At 48.6% G+C, this 20,141-nt stretch overlaps 1 protein-coding gene and 1 long non-coding RNA gene across 4 annotated transcripts in view; one reads left to right on the top strand and one right to left on the bottom strand.

The window, feature by feature from the left end:
* The window catches only part of LOC101933726 (oxysterol-binding protein 2), a 374,699-nt gene that overhangs the window by 252,905 nt on the left and 101,653 nt on the right, over positions 1–20,141 (bottom strand). The gene's annotated exons all lie outside the window — the stretch shown is intronic.
* Positions 519–5,048, top strand: LOC135975786 (uncharacterized). Of its 2 annotated transcripts, none has more exons than XR_010592832.1 (3): positions 519–652; positions 1,224–1,367; positions 2,645–5,048. It is a non-coding gene; the product is annotated as an uncharacterized LOC135975786 (long non-coding RNA). The 2 variants fall into 2 exon arrangements; XR_010592833.1 differs by having other exon boundaries at positions 1,185–1,367.

Here is a 20,141-nt window from a genome sequence, read left to right as displayed (position 1 = left end):
GTACAGAATATACACTGCATGCCGACATTATGTGGGAAGTGCACAGCAAAACCGGCCTTGACCCCCACCCCAGGGACCAGCACTAACTGCCTAGCAAAAGTGGCTCTTTTGGACAAACAATATTGTAGTGGAAAGCACAGGGCTAGTTTAAAGTGGTCACTTAAGAAAGAGTGTTGCCTGTTAAAGTTGGCCCTGAATATAAACTGTATTGTACATACATAGAGAACGTACTGGGCCACATTCTGCTCTCAGCAACACCCAAATATCCAGCATAACTCCCATGAAATGAATAAGACTCCTCCTCCACTTCCACTGGGAACAGAACTGGGGCCTGTTACGGGGTGGTCACCCGCTCCGAGCCTGAAATGGTTACAGCCAGTCCTGGGAGAGGGCTGGGGCTGCGAGCTAAAGGATGGGCTGATTGGGGAAACAGCCTCAGCTGGGGCCACGCCCCAATCAGGCCACAGCTGGCCTTATAAAAGGATTGCAAGCCAGGAGTTCAAACAGCCCCTCTTTAGCTGTTAAGAGAGATGGGCCTGGCTGTTGGGGAGCTCACCAGGGTACCCAGAGTGCAGTAGGGCTGGGGAAAGGCATGGGAAGCTCCAGCCTGGAAAACTCCCAGCCTGCAGGCCTCGCTGAGGGCCTAAAACAGGTACTGGGGTTGCAGAGGGGCAGCCCAAGGGTAGAATCATAAAATATCAGGGTTGGAAGGGACCTCAGGAGGTATCTAGTCCAACCCCTGGCTCAAAGCAGGACCAATCCCCAACTAAATCATCCCAGCCGGGGCTTTGTCAAGACTGACCTTAAACACCTCTAAGGAAGGAGATTCCACCACCTCCCCAGGTACGCAAAGGCAGCAGGTCCAAACCCTCCTTGCTAATGAATGGCTTGTATACTGCAGCCTGCCCCAGTAAGCAGGGGCAAGATGGTGACTGGCAGTAGCCATAGACTGAGGTGAGGTGGGACTAGAGGGTTGGGGGCTCCCTGGGGAGGGGAGACCCAGAGCTGTGGGGGTACTGCAGAGAGCAGAACCCTGCGAAAAAGGGGCACCCGCATCCGGGAGGGACACAGGGGCCAGTGATAGGCGAGACACCGGCCTGCAGAGGGTGCTCCTTAGGCTAGAGAGCTAATTCCCAAGACGACCAGCAGGAGGTGCCACACCAGTGAGTCTCACTTTGCTACAGGATCACACTGCCATATGACACACTGCCTTCTTTGCACAGTCTTCGCTATGACGCTCACAGATGGAAGCCACCCCCGAAAGGTAGGACTGGGCCAGCTCGCTTTGCCTGACTCCAAATCCACTTGAGCCTGGTTCACAAGTGTAACTTGGAGCTGAACCGTGGTCAGGCTCATGTTATACTGAGGTGAGGCTGAAAAAAGATTCAGTGAGAAACTATCGCCTAAGGCAGGGGTGGGCAAATTTTTTGGCCTCAGGGCCGCATTGGGTTTTGGAAATTGTATGGAGGGCCGGTTAGGGGAGGGGGGTGTGGGCGGGCCCCCACCCCCTTTTCCATCTCCTCCCCCCCCTGCTTCTTGCCCCCTGACGGCCTCCCCGGGACCCCTGCCCCATCCACCCCACCATTCCCTATCCCCTGACCACCCCCAGAACCCCTGCCCCTGACTGCCCCCCACCGCCCCATCTAATCCCCCTCCTTCCTGACTGCCCCCCTGGACTCCTGCCCCCTGCCCTCTGACCGCCCTGACCCCTATCCACACCTCCGTCCCCTGCCCTCTATCCAACCCCCCCCCCTTACCGCGCTGCCTGGAGCACCGGTGGCTGGTGGTGCTACAGCCACGCACCGCACAGCACAGAGCACTGGGTCAGGCCCTGGCTCTACAGCTGCGCTGCCCCAGGAGCTCGCAGCCCTGCCACCCAGAGCATTGCGCCGGCGGCGGAGTGAGTGAGCAGAGGCTGCGGGTGAGGGGGACAGCAGGGGAGGGGCTGGGGGCGAGCCTCCAGGGCAGGAGCTCAGGGGCCGGGCAGGAGGGTCCCACGGGCCGGATGTGGCCCGTGGGCCCTAGTTTGCCACCTGTGCCCTAAGGAATGGGGGGGGGGGGGGGGAGTGGGAGAGGAGAGTGAAAAAGGAGCAGGTCGTAAGGAGGGGAAAACAATCTGTATAATGATAGATGGGTTGACACAAGTGGGCAGCCTAACTTGGGGCAGGGGGGCGTAGCACAGAGCTTCCCTTAACTAGACAATCCAGGTTGGATGCTTTAACAGCTAGTTCAAAGGGGAGATCGCTCGGGAAGGTCTATGGCCTGGCACTCCGGAGGTCAGATTCATGAGTTTACTGGTCCCTTACAGCTTAGGAAAAGCTTGTGCCCTGGGAAGAGAAAAGACAAAGGATTTAAATTACAGGAAGAAAAGCCTCCCAAAAACTGGTAAACCCAAAACCATTTGTAAGTTGTGACCATGGGGTTTCCCCCTGCCCATCAAGCAAAGAACTGGATTTCAGGGCTTTCTTGTTTGGGGAGAGCACAGATTAGAACCTACTGATTTTACTCATGATAGCTGGGGACTGGATTAGATGACCCAGGAGGTCCCATCCAGTCCTACATACATCCCCTTTGGGGGGCAGAAGGGGCGTGGGCTTGGTGCTTGAAGGGACTGTCCAACTCAAGCATGTGTTTGAAATTGCAGACTCCAGGCATGTCTGCCTTCCCCATGGCTGCTCGACACCTGGCTCCAGTAACCCTGAAGAACATTAGATGCCTTGAAGGGAAAAGGAAATTGTGGGTGTTTTCTGAGTTACAAAAAGCCACAGTTGTCTGTTCCACTGGCACTACCAGAGCCTTGGGACACAAAGGCCAGGCTTCGAGAGCGCTTAGCACCCAGAGGTGCAGCCCCAGCCAAAGGAAACACACCTCTGCAGCCAGCGAGAAGGCAGTGACCAAACTGGCCCTCCCCACCTGGGGAGCAGGGACTGTGGGTTACCACTCCAGCCCCCACGGGTGTCTTCCTGTATGTTCTCTGTTCATTTCAGTGCAAACCATGCCCAGCGAAGGTGCTGCGCTGCCCGTGAGCAGGACGGGGGGTTGTACTGGACAGTCTGTTCTTCAGGCTGGAATGAATCTTGGCAGTCTACAATTGTGCGTTCTGATTTCCCTGCTCTGGCAGTCAGCGCTGAGAGCCACACCAGACTGTGCTGCTTCTCAGGACACGGCCCTTCCAGCTATTCACCAGCTGATGTTCCATGCAGTGCATGCCAATGGCTGATTCAGCTGGAGGAAACCAGCCTACCCACCTTGCTGGTCTCACAGCAGGAGTTTGGGTGATGTGGAATAGCCTGTGTTATACAGGAGGTCAGAGAACATGAGCTAATGGTTCCATCTAGCCATAACCTGGATGAGCTCCCCCTCCATGGTAGCCAGAGTCAAGACCATGCTGTCCCCTGGGCTGTGAGCAGACACACCAGGCCTATGACATGCAAACTAGGGAGTGCAGCATGGGAGCAAAGCCAACTCATCCCTTCCTCCAGCTCCCTGCAGAGCTGGGGCTCTACAAACAGGGATAAGGTGGGGTCAAGAGGCAGCTGCCCTTCCAGGTATCCTCCAGCTCTCCAAGGTCCATAGGGCACATGCAGAGCACAAGCAGCAGCAGCTCCTGCTGTGGCCCCTTCTGAATCCCTCCATTCCTATCCCACAGGGCAGTAGGCAGGCAGAGGGGAGAATGACCCTGGAAGGTGCCATCATCAGCCAGACTGGGCCAGCTGCAGGCCGCTGTCCCAAACCTCCGGAGCTCTCCGGGGGAGGAGGGGATAGCAAACTCTAGCCCCAACAGTTCAACGGGGAGAAGCCACATTGCTGACGGAAAGAGCTGAGGGGAACTTGCTGTTCTGAAATTTCACAAGCTGCTCCTGTGGAGAAGGAACGCGTGCACCTGCCGGGAGCGAGTGGGAATTGTACCAGGGGTTCATTTTCATAACACATGTTGCCTTTCTGATCAAGTGCGTTTTCCAAAGGGAAAGGGGCTGACCAGACAGCACTGGAGCCCAGCATCTTGTCTTTGGCTGCACAACAGGTGCAGGATGGGCAGCAGCAACACCCAGTGCCCCTCCCCCAGCACACCCTTCCTTGCCATGGTTACTTAACAGGAGAGGGGAGTGGGCATCCAAGCTCTGGGCTCAACGCTGAGGCTGCCCAGGAGGCGAGGACAGAGCTTGTGTTCGACTCTGGGAATCGCTGTGCTGCAGCCGGAGCTCAACTCCTTTCACACTAGCCCCCAGGGAAAATGTCATTCAAATGGAAACAAACACCACAGGATGAAGCCAGAGTCTCTCTCCTGCCCCGGCTACGGTTTAAAACCAGCCAACACCATCTTAACTATTGCAGAGGGACCAGGCAATTAACCCTGTCTCTATGGTCCATAGATAATTATACACACAGCCTATGGCTGACTGAGTGGCACATCACATTCTCCTAGATTCAGCCCTTTGTTCAGACCCAGTTCTAAGCCTTGGTGCACCCGCTCCTGGTTCGGCTTCCTGTCGATATACATTTTAACGTCTGTTTATCTGGTGAGCAATTCCTGAAAAAGGCTCAAAGGCCAAAGGGGTCGGATTGTTGTTTCATTCAGTGTCTCTGGAACTGAGCCTGCTTTCAGTGGCGTCAAAAGGAGCAGGATCAGCCCCTCTGCTTGGAGCAACAGGACCCCTATCCAACTTCCAAGTACATCTAGAGAAAGGCCCCCTTTGTCTTCTTGAGAAGGTAGAGGGGGTCCTGAAAATGGAGAGTGATACATCTAGGAACAAAGACTACAGGCCATACTTACAGGGGGCGGGACTATCTTGGGAAGCACAGACTCTGCAAAGAAGGATTTTGGGGGGGAGGAGGAAGAATAATCAACCAAACATGAGCTCCCCGTGCACCACTGTGGCCAAAAGGGCAAATGTGATCCTGGGATGCAGGAACAGCGGAATCTCAACTAGGAGCAGAGAGGTTATTTTACCTCCGTATCTAGCACTGGTGCAACTGCTGCTGCAATAGCGTGTCCAGTTCTAGTGCCCACAATTCAAGGAGGATGGTGATAAATTGCAGGGGATTCAGAGAAGAGCTACAAGAATGATCAAAGGGTTAGAAAACCTGCCACAGAGTGATACTCAAGGAGCCTCAAGCTGTTTAGCTTAACAAGGAGAAGGCGAAGAGGTGACTTGATCGCCGTCGGTAAGCACCTACCCGGGGAACAAATATTTATAGTGGGCTCTTCGATCTAGCAGAGTCTAACCCAATCCAATGGCTGGAAGTTGAAACTAGGTAAACTCAGACTGGAAATAAAGCTCATACATTTTTAACAGTGAGGGTAATTACTCATTGGAACAATTTACCAGGGTTCTGGTGGACTGTGCAGCCTGGGCAATTTTTAAATCAACATTGGATTTTTCCCTAAAACATATGCTTTAAGTCAAACAGGTATTGTGATGGGGCAGGTCTCTGGCCAGTGCTATATAGGAGGTCAGACTAGATGATCACAGAGCTCCCTTGCGGTCTATTGATCTGACAGGGAAAGATGGAATGCAGTGCTCACAAACCCCAATTTAATACAACTAGGTCTTTGTTAGTATTGAACTGATCTGGGTAACAGAACCCGGTCTCATTTCCATTTAAAAATGACAATACATGGAAAGAATAAAGAAGCCACAAAGCCTTTGAGACAGGCAACATTTATTTACAAGCGGTCGAAAAGCATGAAGGGGAATTAGTATACTTAACTCAAGACATGCACTCAGCCGTGGGGAAATAGTAACTGTGTTTGCCCAGAACAGACAATGGGAATCCCGTACATTGAATTAAATCAGGAAAAATACACACAAAACAATTTCACAAAAGTAAAACAAGATGGACACAGAAGACAAAGTCATGAACAAAACGAAACAGAATGATATTGTTAAACCAGCACTTTTCAGACACTTGTACATACAAACAATTCCAATAGCAGCCAGATGTAAAACTGACTACACAGAAAACAATACAATACTTTGTTGCAATTGTTTTCCTGATATTTATATATTCAAAGAGCAGGCTAATCCCCACCCTGAGTTACTCTCTCTTTTCCATAAGGCTCGGAGTGATAGCTCTATTGCTTTCAGTTAATGCAGTGCTACCTTTTTATAAGGCTCACCCAGGGGACCAAGTGGTTTGTTACAGTAAAAATGTGGGATGAATGGGACATTTCTAGGGGGCTTAAAATCTGCATGCCACCAAGCTATGCTGAGCTCCCCTCAACGGCAGCTGCAGAGTTAGAGTTGTTACCTCCTGCAAAAGCTCCCAGTGCAAAGGGCAGCAGTATGATGATTTAGTTGGGAATTGGTCCTGCTTTGAGCAGGGGGTTGGACTAGATGACTTCCTGAGGTCCCTTCCAACCCTGAGAGTCTATGATTCTAGGATTATCCTAGCTGGGTTTATCAGGAAGTTGGTGTGAAATTCAGAACACCTGCAAACATTCAGAATTTCATTCTGGGTCATTCCAACTGGCAAAGTCTGGTTATTTTGCGACATTTGTGAAACAGGAGGATATGTCTATGCTTAAAACATTACAGTGGCGCAGCTGCACTGCGGTAGTGCTGACGTGTTGACATTCACCACAGCAACGGCAGGGGTTCTCCCATCACTGTAGCTCATCCACCTCCGAGAGGCTGTAACTAGGTCGACAGAAGAATTCTTCTCTTGACCTAGCTCTGTCTACATCTGGGGTAGGGCGGCTTAACTACATCTCTCCAGGGTGCGGATTTTTCACACCTCTGAGAGACGTTGCTATGCCAATGTATGTTTTCAGTGTAGACCGGCCCATAGGGTTTGTGCCTTCAAATATGCTAAAAAATGTGAACTTCCATACGGTAAAAGGTGATGTTTGTTCAAGATGAACAATCAGAAAATTCAGAGTTCGTTTTCTAAAAATGGGTGTGGCCCAGCTGTCACTCCAAACCAAGCACACCAATCTGGCAGCTTTTCACAGAACTGCACCATTCTTGTGACATCACACCAGTGTGAAAACTGCAAGCTTTGAGATTTTCACGTGTCTTTTGCATGGCCCCACTGATTATGCCAAGCCTCCCATTACCATGACATCACCAAAGATGGCAATACAGACCCTGGTCTGCACTGCACTGCACTGCACATGTCAAACCAGGTTTAGAAACGGTCTGCTATGGAGGTGGCCACGGCTTTAACAAACACCAACAAAATTAGTCTTGCCCTAGGCACACTACAGGCACACTAGCAGAAGCTTTTTTTTTTTTTTTTTTTTTTTTTTAAGAAAAGGGCTTCTTAACGTGGTCTCACCAGAACCTGGTGGGGAGAAAGACTTTTGTCATCAGAACAAAGCCGCCAATTTAATGTGTGTGTGACTGCCAGTTCCTGAACTGTATGCCTGGATCTGAGGAGTCCAAAATCGGCTTCTCAGCGTGGGGCACATGTATTCTCCAACATGTCATTTTCAAAATGAGGTATTTGAATATGTAGATGCTTAATTGTATTTTATATTATATATATTTATATATACATATACACACCCCCCCATATATAAACACATTCAATCAAAAAACATGTTAAAAGGACACAAAGGCTGCAAAAGTGAAGAATTCAGAAGGCAGGAAATGCCAAAGAGTGCAAGAGTTCACCCTGCCCCCTTGTGCATACCCTCACCTCATGTATATATAGACAGACACTCTCCCCGGCCACACCCAAGACTCTGTTTACAAAATCACATACTATCTGTCAGATAATAGAATTCCATGCAATTTTTTCTACAACGTTTATCAGCATGTTCTATTTTGTCACACTTATACTTACAGGTCCTTGTTGACTTACATGATAAATTCTCGTCCATCTCAACTATTGCAATAATTTAGCCAGCAGGTGTGCAGTAGGTACGATTTCTTTTCAGCCAGCAGCACAGCTTTCCTTCAGTATCGTTCAGAGGATGAGGCAATCAGCTACTGAGGTAACTTGGATGTGAATTTAGATGGCCTACATATGTCAGTCCGTGTTCACTACTATTTTCTCCTGTAATATTGAATCTGTTGTCTATTATACAAGCACCACTGACTGAGTACCTTGGCTATAAATGATTTTCATGGATTATGTCTGTAATACACAGTCAGATGCTACGTGTGCCTCTAAGGCTGTAGAACAAGGTTTGATATTAGATGAATTACATGATCACATTTATCATATAATACAATCATGACGCATGCCCATGAAGGGAAAGAGTTAAAGAGGAGACTGAAAATGCCAAGGTACCTGAAAGGGAAGGGGGGAAAGAAAACCCTCTTTCCCTTCTCTTGCTCCCAGTTTTGTTCTGCCTATTTACGTTCCCAGTTTGGGGCCTGATTGCCCTGAAAGATGAGGAGGAGGACCAGTGAAATGAAGACAACAGAAAAGCCAAGAAAGGGACGTAGACAGAGGGGAACAGATTTTAGGTCAGATTGTTTACAACTCTGGGTTTTGTTTTGTTTTTTCATTTGTTTTTGTTAAAAGTTCATTAGCTGATGAAAATTAAAAGGTGCCTTTATTAAAATATTCCAATTCTGCCTCTCCCCACCCTCTCCACACCCAAACACTCTTTGATTAAGGTGAGACACATGCTTTGAGACATCCACACACTCCTTGAGCAAAACAAGGGAACACTAGACTTCTCATTCTGGGTATTTCTACGGTCTCACACAAACAGGGAGTTATTTATTTTAAACCTCCCACGCTAGCATTATTCATCATGAAGCAACAACAAAAGAAAGGGCACAAGCTAGAGTTTTGTTTTGTTTTTTAAATCTTATCACTTGGAAATCTCCTGACTTTTCAACACTTACCTGGGGAACCTCAAACACTTTCCTAGAAGGGCTCTGCTTTTTCAAATAATAAAATGCAGCTTTGTCTTCACTAGAAACGCTGCCGTGGCAGAGCCGTACTACGTCAGTGTAAGACGCTCACCACAGCAATGAGAGGAAGGGGAAGAATTCTTCCACCAGCCTAGTGCTGTCTATACTGGGGGATAGGTCGGCTTAACTACGTCGCTTGGGGCGTGGATTTTTCACAACTCTAAGAGTAACGTAGCTGGGTTGACCTAATGGTTCATGCAGACCTGGCCTGCGTGTTGGTAGAGAGGAGCTGGGAGAGAAGCAGTAGGCACTGAAAAAAAAAATAGAAATCCAAGAAAAACCCCTCTCACAGCAGTGCTGTCAGCTAAACATCCCATGGCAGCAATTCCTTGGGCAACTCAGCAGCAGACTTTGGGCTGGGAAATTCCAATATGGGGAACAAAGGGGCTGAGTGCCGGAGCATTTCAGGAGGTGGTAATTGCCTCTTCAGACAGGAGCCCCACAGACTGAGGGAAAAACACAGAGTTAGTAGCAAAACGGAATGCAGACAAAGAAGGGATAAAGGAACAACGCAATTCCTAAAGAGGCGGAGGGAAAGGGAGCATGTTTTTATAGGGGGCTGAGAGGAGCCCTACAACAATCCTATTTCCTGTTACTGGAGAGAGAGAGTTAAGAGTGTACAGGCAACAATGGCAGCAACTGTGAAAAGAGGAAACTAGTCCAGCTGCAAAGGCCACACGACCAGGAGCTGCGGGGAAGTGGCAAGGATTCAAGGAAGGCGTCACAGGCGCTGAGGAGAAGGTGTCAGATGTTGGATGATGTCAGATTCCCAGGAAACATCACGCCCCTAGTTGTAAAAAAGTCCCCCAGAGGCAGAAAAGTTACTGCAACTAGTGCCAGAGATCTTACAGTGAAGGGTTAAAACAATTAGCCTGGGGTCCTCCTGAGAACCACAACTGCCACCAGATGTTTCAGATCTATCTGCAGGATCTGAGATACCACAATGATGGGAGTTTGTGCTAGTCTATTTAGATGTATTACAAGCAGGAGAGCCACCCCCTGGATCGTATTTGCTGAGCACTGCAAGGCGATCCCCTGGGCTGAATGGGTGGCTCATGCAGGACCCAGCTCTGAACTCTCAGTAAGCGCTTTAAGTGCTCAGAGAAGCTGTGTGGCTCCCCACCTCTGCTCTGCAGCAGCAGGACTCCCACCAGAGAAGGCAGAAGGGCTAGTGCTCCCCAGCCACCTCCACTTGTTATCTTGTCCTCCTGTGCCCCGAGCTGCTCTTCAGCTCCACCCCTTCTTGTCTGATCCGTCAATAAATATTAAAACCCCTGGGAAATTCCTACACAAAGCACTTGGAAGTTAAGATTGTCCAAGATAATTTCCTATGAACTGAGTCATTAAAAATTACTGGTTCTGCCAACATCATCCACACCAGCCTCACCATGCAGGCCTTCCCAGCCATTGTACCCCAAAGCTCCACAACAGCCCCCCAGAATGCCTCCAACACCTCACGATCGTGCACCATGATGAGAGACCTTGCCACTTCTCACATCTCTAGGGAGTGGGTCAATCTAGCAGCAGCTCGAGTGCTGTCGGGAAGGCCAGGATGTGTGAACTGTGGGTAGTTTGAGAGAGTTTGCTGCGGAGCTGGGTGGGACTTTGAGGGCACTTGGGTGCTATGATGGTTGGCCAGTAGATAGGTGAGCTAAGTTTGGCGTGGACGTGAACATGGTGTAACTGGTGAATTCCTACAGTTTCTGTAGTGGGGTAGGAAACACATTTGGTCAACCTGATCTTTGTGTTCTTTATGTGCCTATGATGTGATGTTTTTACTGTCACTCCACCCTGACAAACCCCAGCCCTGGGAATGGATTTTGATTCCAGACTGCCACAGACACAGGAGCAGAGAAAGCAAAAATAAGAGCATGAAAAACCTGCTTTGTCCCTCTAGTCGAATCCCAGCCAGTGCACACTTGTTCTCTGTTGTACCTTTTCTAGTCCTCTGCCTGCCCTAGACTTACAAATACCAGAAGCATTTGGGCTCCCCCGCCCCGTCCCGTCAAGGCTGATTCCCCACTGTGGTACTTCGAGTGCAGAATACCAGGCTGGTATTAAAGTCCCAAGGTTACTGCTTCTCTCTGACCTTGGATGGGTAGATGCTGCCACCACCCAAGTGCAAAAACCCCTTTGAGAACCCAGGAAGGCACACTTGGGAATTCCTTCCTGTGGGGTACCCTCCAGCCCTTTCACACACACCCTCTGGGGAAGAGTTGAGAAAGAAAACAAAGGAAATCAGCTATTGCCACCAGCTAATTAAACGGCATGTATACAAACCTCTTAGGACACAAAAATTCAATCCTGTTCTTAAAAAAGGTTAATTTTATTAAAAACAAAAAGAAAATACATCTGAAAACTCAGGCTATAGCTAGACTTTAAAAAAAAAAAATTAAGAATCAAGAATAGCTCTCTTGAGGTCCAGCTTAAAGGTTACAAGCAAAACAAAAGCACCTGAGGTTAGCACAGAGGAGTCCACAAGCCACAAAGAAACAAACCTAATCGCGTCTTCCTAGACATTCTCTGATCTACTTGCATATCTGGGGTTTCAAATGAGTCGTTTCTAGGTATGATTTGATGAGTTTTCATACCCAGCCTAAGCTCTTACAGGATAGCTGCAGCTCTGTCTCTGCTTCTCCCCGAGAACAGAGACAGACAGACAAAGGGGAAATTTTTTCCTAATTTTAAAAAGTTCTAGCCTTCCCATTGGCTCTTTTGGTCAGGTGCCCACTCCCTCCCTTTTATGTATGTAGGGAGACTTTTTAACCCTTTACAAGTAAAGCAAGTACAGAACAGCTACTAAGGGATTTTATAGATAACTGGCTGGTTGGGTGTCCATAAAAGGGAGCTCCTCACCCCCCCTTCATTTATTACACACACCCCAAATCACAGACGGTACTGGCCAGCCTGCTTCAGGTCAGGTTCACACTGGCTGAGATTTCTTCCTGAAGGTTTAGGAAACAGACTTAATAAGATACATGCACCTCTAATTTTACTAATGACATGAAGAACTAAACAGTATTTTTCACATTTCAAGGAGTACAATAACTTGGAATACAGGGGAAGCTCCTGAAATGTGTTGTGTTTCAAAATCAGTCTTGAAGAGCTAAACTCCACCAAAGAAGTTTTTTGTTAATCTCTTTGACTGTGTGAAGCCACTTCAGTGCAGCATGGTCAGTCTGCAGGTGCAAACGCTGTCCCTAAATGTATGGGCGTAGCTTCTCCAGAGCATACACAATGGTGTAATATTCCTTTTCTGAGACTGACCAGTGGCATTTCCTCTCAGAAATTTTTTTGCTGAGAAACACAACAGGATGGAATTATTGATCTGGTCCCTCCTGCATTAAAACTGCTCCCACACCAAGCTCGGACGCATCTGTGGTTACGACAAACAGTTGGTAGAAGTCTGGGGCCCTTAGTACAGGGTCAGATGTAAGGGCCTCCTTAAGCTGGTTAAAGGCTTTCTGACACGTCTCGGTCCACTGAACTGCATTTGGCTGTTTTTTCCTGGTCAGGTCTGTCAGTGGGGTGGTAATTTGCTGTAGTGTGGTACAAATCGTCGGTAATACCTAGGGACAGGCCAATTTTGGATAGGATTTACTTTAACCTGTAGGAAGTTGAGAGTTCCTTGACCCACCTGGTGTCCAAGGTACGTTACCTTGTTTAGGCCTATTTGACATTTTTTGGCCTTAACAGTTAATCCTGCCTCTCTTATGCGCTGGAAGACAGCTTGGAGGTGTTCCAGGTGTTCTGCCCACGAATCTGAGAATATGGCCACATCGTCAAGGTAGGCAACTGCAAATTCCCCAAATCCAGCCAGAAGGTTATCTACCAGTCTCTGGAAGGTAGCGGGTGCATTTCGCAGTCCGAAAGGGAGCACATTAAATTCATATAGCCCTATATGGGTGATGAAGGCTGACCTTTCCTGGGCTGGGTCATCTAGCAGCACTTGCCAGTACCCCTTAGTTGAGTCTAAGGTGGAGATGAATTGGGCATGTCCCAGTTTCTCCAATAGCTCATCTATGCATGGCATTGGATAGTTTTCTGGGCGAGTTACAGCATTTAGCTTACGGTGTTCCATGCAAAAGCGGATTTCCACATCGGGTTTGGGAACCAGAACCACTGGAGAAGCCCATGTACTCTCAGAGGGGCGGATTACACTCATCTGCAACATGTCCTTGATCTCCCTTTCTATTGCAGTTTTGGCTTGTGGAGCCATCCGGTAGGGTTGGGCACTAATTGTGCGAGCATCACCTGTGTCAATGGAGTGGTATGCCCATTCTGTCCATCCTGGGGTGGCTGAAAACATTGGCGTGAAGCTGGTGCCTAGCTCCTGGATTTGCTGTTGCTGCTTATGCACAAGGGTTATGGAAAGGCTCACCTCTTCTACACCACTGTTGCTTTTCCCTTCATAGTAGATGCCTTCAGGCCACTCAGCATCGTCTCTCTCCTGGGCTGTAAACTGGAGAACCTTGATTTCTCGGGAATAAAAGGGCTTTAGAGAATTAACATGGTATACTTTAGGTTTTAGGGTAGGGTCTGAGAACACTATGAGGTAATTAACAGCTCCCAGGCGCTCTCAGACCATAAAGGGCTCCTCCCATGATGCTTCCACCTTATTGGCCTGGAGTGCTTTCAGGACCATGACTTGGTCACCTACTTTGAAGGAACGCTCTCTGGCATGTGTATCATACCATATCATACTTTTGCTCTTGTTGAGCATCCTGTAGGTTTTCTCAGGCAAGGGCTAGAGAGTCTTTGAGGGTGTTTTGCAGGTTGGTTACAAAGTCCAAAATGTTAGTTCCTGGAGAAGATGTAAACCCCCTCCCATTGCTGATTTATCAACTGTAATGGCCACTTAACTTCACAGCCATAAACGAGTTCAAAGGGTAAAAACCCCAAACTAGGATGTGGTACAGCCCTGTAGGCAAAGAGCAACTGCTGCAACTCTAGGTCCCAATCACTGGAATGCTCATTCATGAATTTACATCATATGGCCCCCAAAGTCCCATTAAACTTCCCCACTAGCCCATTTGTTTGATGGTGGTAAGGAGTGGCAACCAAGTGGTTCACCCGATGAGCTTTCCAAAGATGTTTCATGGTCCCTGCCAGAAAATTAAGTATCAGAGGGGTAGCTGTGTTAGTCTGAATCTGTAAAAAGCAACAGAGGGTCCTGTGGCACCTTTAAGACTAACAGAAATATTGGGAGCATAAGCTTTCGTGGGTAAGAACCTCACTTCTTCAGATGCATCTGAAGAAGTGAGGTTCTTACCCACGAAAGCTTATGCTCCCAATACTTCTGTTAGTCTTAAAGGTGCCACAGGACCCTCTGTTGCTTTTTTGCCAGAAAGTTAGTTCCCGAATCCATAAGGATGTCTGAGGGCCAACCTACCCCAGCAAAAATGTCCGCCAATGCCTAGTTCACGCTTTTAGCCCTGGTGTTGCTTAGAGCTACTGCTTCTGGCCATCAGGTGGCAAAATCCATGAAGGTTAGTATGTATAGCTTTCCTCTGGGTGTCTTCTTAGGGAAAGGACCCAGAATATCCACACTACACGCTGAAATGGAACCTCAGTTATGGGGAATGGCTGGAGAGGGGCCTTGACCTGCTCTTGGGGCTTTTCCACCCTCTGGCACACCTCACAAGACCGGACATCGGTAGAAACGTCCTTCCCCATTCCCTCCCAGTGGAATGATTTCCCCAAACGGTCCTTGGTCCTGTTCATGCCAGCATGGCCACTAGGGTGATCGTGGGCTAAGCTTAAGAGCTTTTCCCTATTCTTAGTTGGAACTACCAACGGTCTCTGAGGATGCCAGTCCTCCTTGTGCCCACCAGAAAGGGTTTCCTTGTATAAGAGTCCTCCTTCTACAACAAACCTGGACCTATTAGAAGAGCTGAGAGGCAGTGGGTTGCTCCATGCCGCCATCCAAGCTCCCTGGAGGCTTTCATCCACTTCCTGCTCTGCCTGGAACTGCTCCCTTGATGCTGGAGACATTAGTTCCTCGTTGGGTTGTGGACTTGGGCTTGGTCCCACTGGAAGCGATGCAGGTAATCGGGGTGTCTCTGTTGATTGTGAACCACTCTCCACTGGTGCACCAGGTTGTATTTCAGGCTCCAGTTGAGCTTTTTGCGCCAGTTGAGCTGCTGCTGCAGTTGCAGGCCCTGTGGCGCCCTTTGGTGCTGGCTCCCCTGACTCTGGTGGGGTTGCAAACACGGGCTCTGGTGCGGACTGCTCCGCCAGTTCCGATCCTTGGGCTGGTTCTGGCTGGGTCCCAGAAACTGGATCTACAACTGCTGCCATAGACTCTGGTCTGGGGTCTGGTTCCACCACCTGAGACTGGGTCCCCGGGCCTGTAGTATCAGGGAACACAGACTGGGTTCTTGTAGGAGGCTCAGGAATTGGGTTAGGTGTGGAGGCCCGTTTAGCCTGGCTGCGGGTGACCATACCCACCCTTTTTGTTAGCCTCACATGGTTGCCTAAGTCTTCTCCCAGAAGCATGGGAATGGGATAATTGTCATAGACGGCAAAAGTCCATATTCCTGACCAGCCCTTGTACTGGACAGGCAGCTTGGCTGTAGGCAAGTTAAAAGAGTTGGCCTTAAAGGGTTGCACTGTCACTTGGGCCTCTGGGTTGATCAATTTGGGGTCCACCAGGGATTGGTGGATAGCTGACACCTGTGCTCCAGTGTCTCTCCACGCAATAATCTTCCTCCCACTCACACTCAGTTTTCCTTCACTCTAGGGATATTTGTGAAGCATCTGGGCCTGAAGGCTCTCGTTAGGACCCCGGGGTGATGAGTTGCAGTTGGCTGGTGCTCTTGGGGCAGTTGGCCTTCACATGCCCCAGCTCATTACATTTGAAGCATTGCCCAGCTGACTGTGGGCTGGGGCGAGGTGGGTGGTTGGAGAGTAGGGTGGTGGGACGAGAGGGCATCTGTGTGGAGGGCTCCTCCTTGCGAGGTTGGGCCTTGGGCTGACTCCGATGGTGGGGTGTCATCTTGGGTTGCCCCTTCTGGTATCCGTACCAACTGCTACTAGCTTTCTTCTTCGCCACCTCCACCCATTTGGCTCCGATCTCCCCTGACTCGATTACAGTTTTGGGCTTCCCATCTAGGATGTACCTTTCTATTTCCTCAGGAACACGCTCTCAGAACTGCTCCATTTGTATTAGGAGAGACAGATCTTCCAGAGACTTAACATTTGCTCCTGATATCCAGGCATCCCAATTTTTTACAATGTGGTAGGCGTGTCGGGAAAATGCCACGTCTGGTTTCCATCCTAGGGCTCTGAACCGCCTACAGGCATGCTCGGGTGTTAGCCACATCCTAATTCTGGCCTTTTGTTTAAAAAGTTCGTACTCGTTCATGTGTTCTTTAGGCATTTCAGCTGCCACCTTTGCTAAGGGTTCACTGAGTTGCGGCCTCAGCTCCACCATACATTGGTCTGGAGGGATGCTGTACCCAAGGCAAGCCCTTTCAAAATTTTCTAAGAAGGCCTCTGTATCATCGCCTACCTTGTATGTGGGGAATTTCTTGGAATGGGGAGAAGACCTGGAGAAGGACTGCTAGGGCTATCTGGTTGACCCAGTTTAGCCTTTTCCAGCTCCAAGCGCTTTGCCTCTTTCCTCTCTTCCGCCTCCAAGCGCTTCATCTCTAGGAAGAAATTCCTGTCTTCCGCAGTTAGAACTCGGCCTGGATTAAGGGCATCCCTCCATCCTGGCACCGGGATCTCAGGTGGGGGAGGGCTGACCCTTCCCTCTTCCATCCCCTCCCTGCATTTCTGTCATGGAGCTGGATATCTGAGCTTGATCTGGGACTGTCTTCTCCATGGCGTGCCCCTTTGGGAAGTCTGGTTGCTCTACGGTTTCGGTGCCCGATCGCAACCTCATGCACAGGGCTGCCCTACTCTAGCCCAGCTATTTCGTTGCCACGAAACTAGAAAAAAAAATAAACTGCTTGTTGGACTTCCTGTCTTGGCAGGCTGAACCCTTTTCGTGCCTGTTCCCCCTCGGGCAGCAAAGAAAAGAAAAATACCTCCCTGGCTTTGCAGGCTGCCAAAAGGAAAAATGTGTCCTTTTAACCCCATGGGGTCTGTGCTTCTGGTTCAAAATGATCCCACCACTCTGCCACCATGTCACGGCTGATTCCCCACTCTGGCACTTCGAGTGCTGAAGGTGGGGGCCTGCAAGGATTCAAAAAATTAATACTGGCCACTCCAGGCTGGTATTAAACTCCCAAGCTTACAGCTTTTCTCTGACTTTGGATGGATAGATGCTGCCACCACCCAAGTGCAAAAACCCCTTTGAGAACCCAGGAAGGCACACTTGGGAATTCCTTCCTGTGAGGTACCCTCAAGCCCTTACACACACACACACACACAATTGCCACCAGCTAATTCAACAACATGTTCACAAACCCCTCTTAGGACATTAAAATTCAATCCTGTTCTTAAAAAAGGTAAATTTTATTAAAAAAGACAAAAAGAGAAAATACATCTGAAAACCCAGGCTATTGCTATTTAAAAAAAATACAAAAATTAACACTCAAGAATAGCTTTCTTGAGGTCCAGTTTAAAGGTTACAAGTAAAACAAAAGCATCTGGGGTTAGCACAGAGGAGTCCACAAGCCATAAAGAAATAAAATAAACAAACCTAATTGCGTCTTTTTGACATTCTCTGATCTACTTACATATCTGGGGTTTCAAATGAGTCGTTTCTAGTTATGATTTGATGAGTTTTCAGACCTGGCCCAAGCTCTTACAGCATAGCTGCAGCCCTGTCTCTGCTTCTCCCCAAGACAAAGGGGAAGTTTTTTCCCCCCATTTTAAGAAGTTCTAGCCTTCCCATTGGCTCTTTTGGTCAGGTGCCCACTCCCTTTCTTTTACCTATGTAGGGAGACTTTTTAACCCTTTACAGGTAAAGCAAGTAGAGAACAACTACTAAGAGGGATTTTAGAGTTAACTGGCTGGCTGGGTGTCTATAAAAGGGAGCTACCTTCCCCCCCACCCTTTCATTTATCACAGTCCCCTTGGAAACTTCTCCACGAATGCAAGGATCCCACTGTCGGGCAGCATTCCCTGATATTCAGCTTCTATGACTTCACCCCACTGCTCAAAGCTGTACGCTCTGGCACTACACTAGATAAAACCTCCTTTGCATTTACAACCGTCACATAAACACAGACTTATGTCACACACTTTTCTTATGAATCCATCCCTCCAATTCCTCAACCATGTGTTGCTCTTCTACCAACTCCCTCCAGTTTGTCAGTCTCTCTCTGGTAATAAGTGAACTCCAGATATATCATAGCTATGACCTTCCTTTTACCCACTAACATTGTAATTTGATCCAACAAAGCAATTGTTTGTCTCACTACTTTTGTTCCACACAACTCCATGCTGGCTTGTTCCCATACTTTTCAAACATAATTGCCTGTGGAATAATAGATTTGTCAATTAATCCCCGAGGGCGCCTGGAGTTCGGTTGAACTGGTTTGGATTATTGCACTGGGGAGGAGCATGATGGAACCATGCCCTTGCAAGAGTTTCTTTTCTGTTTACCTGGTTGTTTTGAAAACAGAACAACTGGAATCTCAGGAAGAGTGAACATCATTCATCTGTGGTGTCATGTTGGCAGGAAATCCTGCACCCAAGCACCAGCGGAGGTGATACTGTATCACGTAACAAGCAATATGTGAGTGCGGCCACACACGGTCATTCGTGAACAGCAGAACGTTACTGGTCTTAAAACTAGAGCTTTAATTTTTTACAATTTTAGATTAGCAGGTCGCACTCTCAACCAATCAGACAAGGTGAACAGCAGGGTCATTCTCCAGACACTAGACCCGTGGGGTTTTGTTCAGGTTCAGGTATCGTAACTATAGTATTGGAATCAGCAAATGGATCCAGATTTGGAAGTTGAGAAGGGCTCGGTTTCCTAAGGGAGATCGTGGTCCCAACAAACATTTCAGGTCTCAAGGATCCAGAGACAGAAGGTGTGAATCTGCTCTTTCTGCAGATTAGCAGCAGAAGCATTCCAGCTACTCAGCTCTCCCTCCCAAGAATGACATGACTGAGAAATCAAGAACTGACTAAATTACACCAAGTGAGCCTCTGCAGGGACCTTGGCACCGGCAGCTTCTGCCACAGAGGACGTGAGTTCAGGATGCATCTCAGCAATCCGGCCTAGCAGAAGGATCTCATGTGACCAGCAAAACTGAACTGGGTCTCTTAATAGAAGTTAATAGCTGTTCACTACAATAATTCCCACTCACTCATCCACTGGCAGGCACTGACGGCAGGCTCATCTCAGAGAGAAAACTGATCCAACCCTCCCAGAACTAGAATCAGACTCAAAATGAGCCCACCTCCTCCCAGACTGGAATCCTGTAGGTCACCCAATTCCATTGCCAATGGAAACCAGGAAGACAGTAAGCTGGTATCCTTAACCTCTGATGTGCTCTGCAGCTAGATGAGGTCTATTTGTTCAAGCTCAGAACAGGGCATACCGAAGCTGCACAATCCTGATCTTCCCCCTGGCCTGAAATAAAACAAAACGGAGGAAAAGACAAGGAGGAAAGCAGAAGAGAAACCCCCTACAAGGGAGGACTTCCCAAGAGCTAGTGGGACACTGCTGTATCTATTGCACCTATCACCATGGTATCACTGCTGATCACCATCAGATGTTTAAGAGAACTCGATGAGCCTCACTACACCCTTAAAAGCAGGAATACTGGCGTGCGATTTCCACAAAACCACAATATACTTAAATGCCCTTTTAGGGTTTCACACTGCACATAAAGGCAAAATACACAACCTCGTCCGTCCCCAAAACCTCTCCAGAGTAGTTGACCAGCCCACCCCTTCCATATGCATGTTACGTGTTTGTTTCAGACTCAAACAGAAAAAGGAGCTAATCTCACGAGTACCACTTGCTCTCACGTGCACAACTCTGAAATCATCACTCTGATCCACCACAAAATGTCAAGTAACGACATTTACAAAGAGGTGGTTTGTTTCAAGAAAGCTACCCACAAAAACAGGGTAAGGAGAGTCTCAGCTGCTTTCCCAAAGCAGTCCCAGGGGTCAGGCACTCATGCGGTTAGCCTGCTTTATCAGCCCTACCACCTGTTAAATGCAACCCCTTACCCGCCGCTCAGGAAAGCCCTTTGAGTGACGAGGCCCAGAAACATGCCACATCCCGATAGCACAGTTCGCCCTCAGTGCCTCCTGGGAATGGGGGAGACGCAAGAGGAAGTTTTTATTTGC

Source organism: Chrysemys picta, chromosome 15 (assembly GCF_011386835.1).
Source record: "Chrysemys picta bellii isolate R12L10 chromosome 15, ASM1138683v2, whole genome shotgun sequence".
Lineage (NCBI taxonomy): Eukaryota > Metazoa > Chordata > Testudines > Emydidae > Chrysemys > Chrysemys picta.
This window is presented reverse-complemented; position numbering and strand designations above follow the sequence as displayed.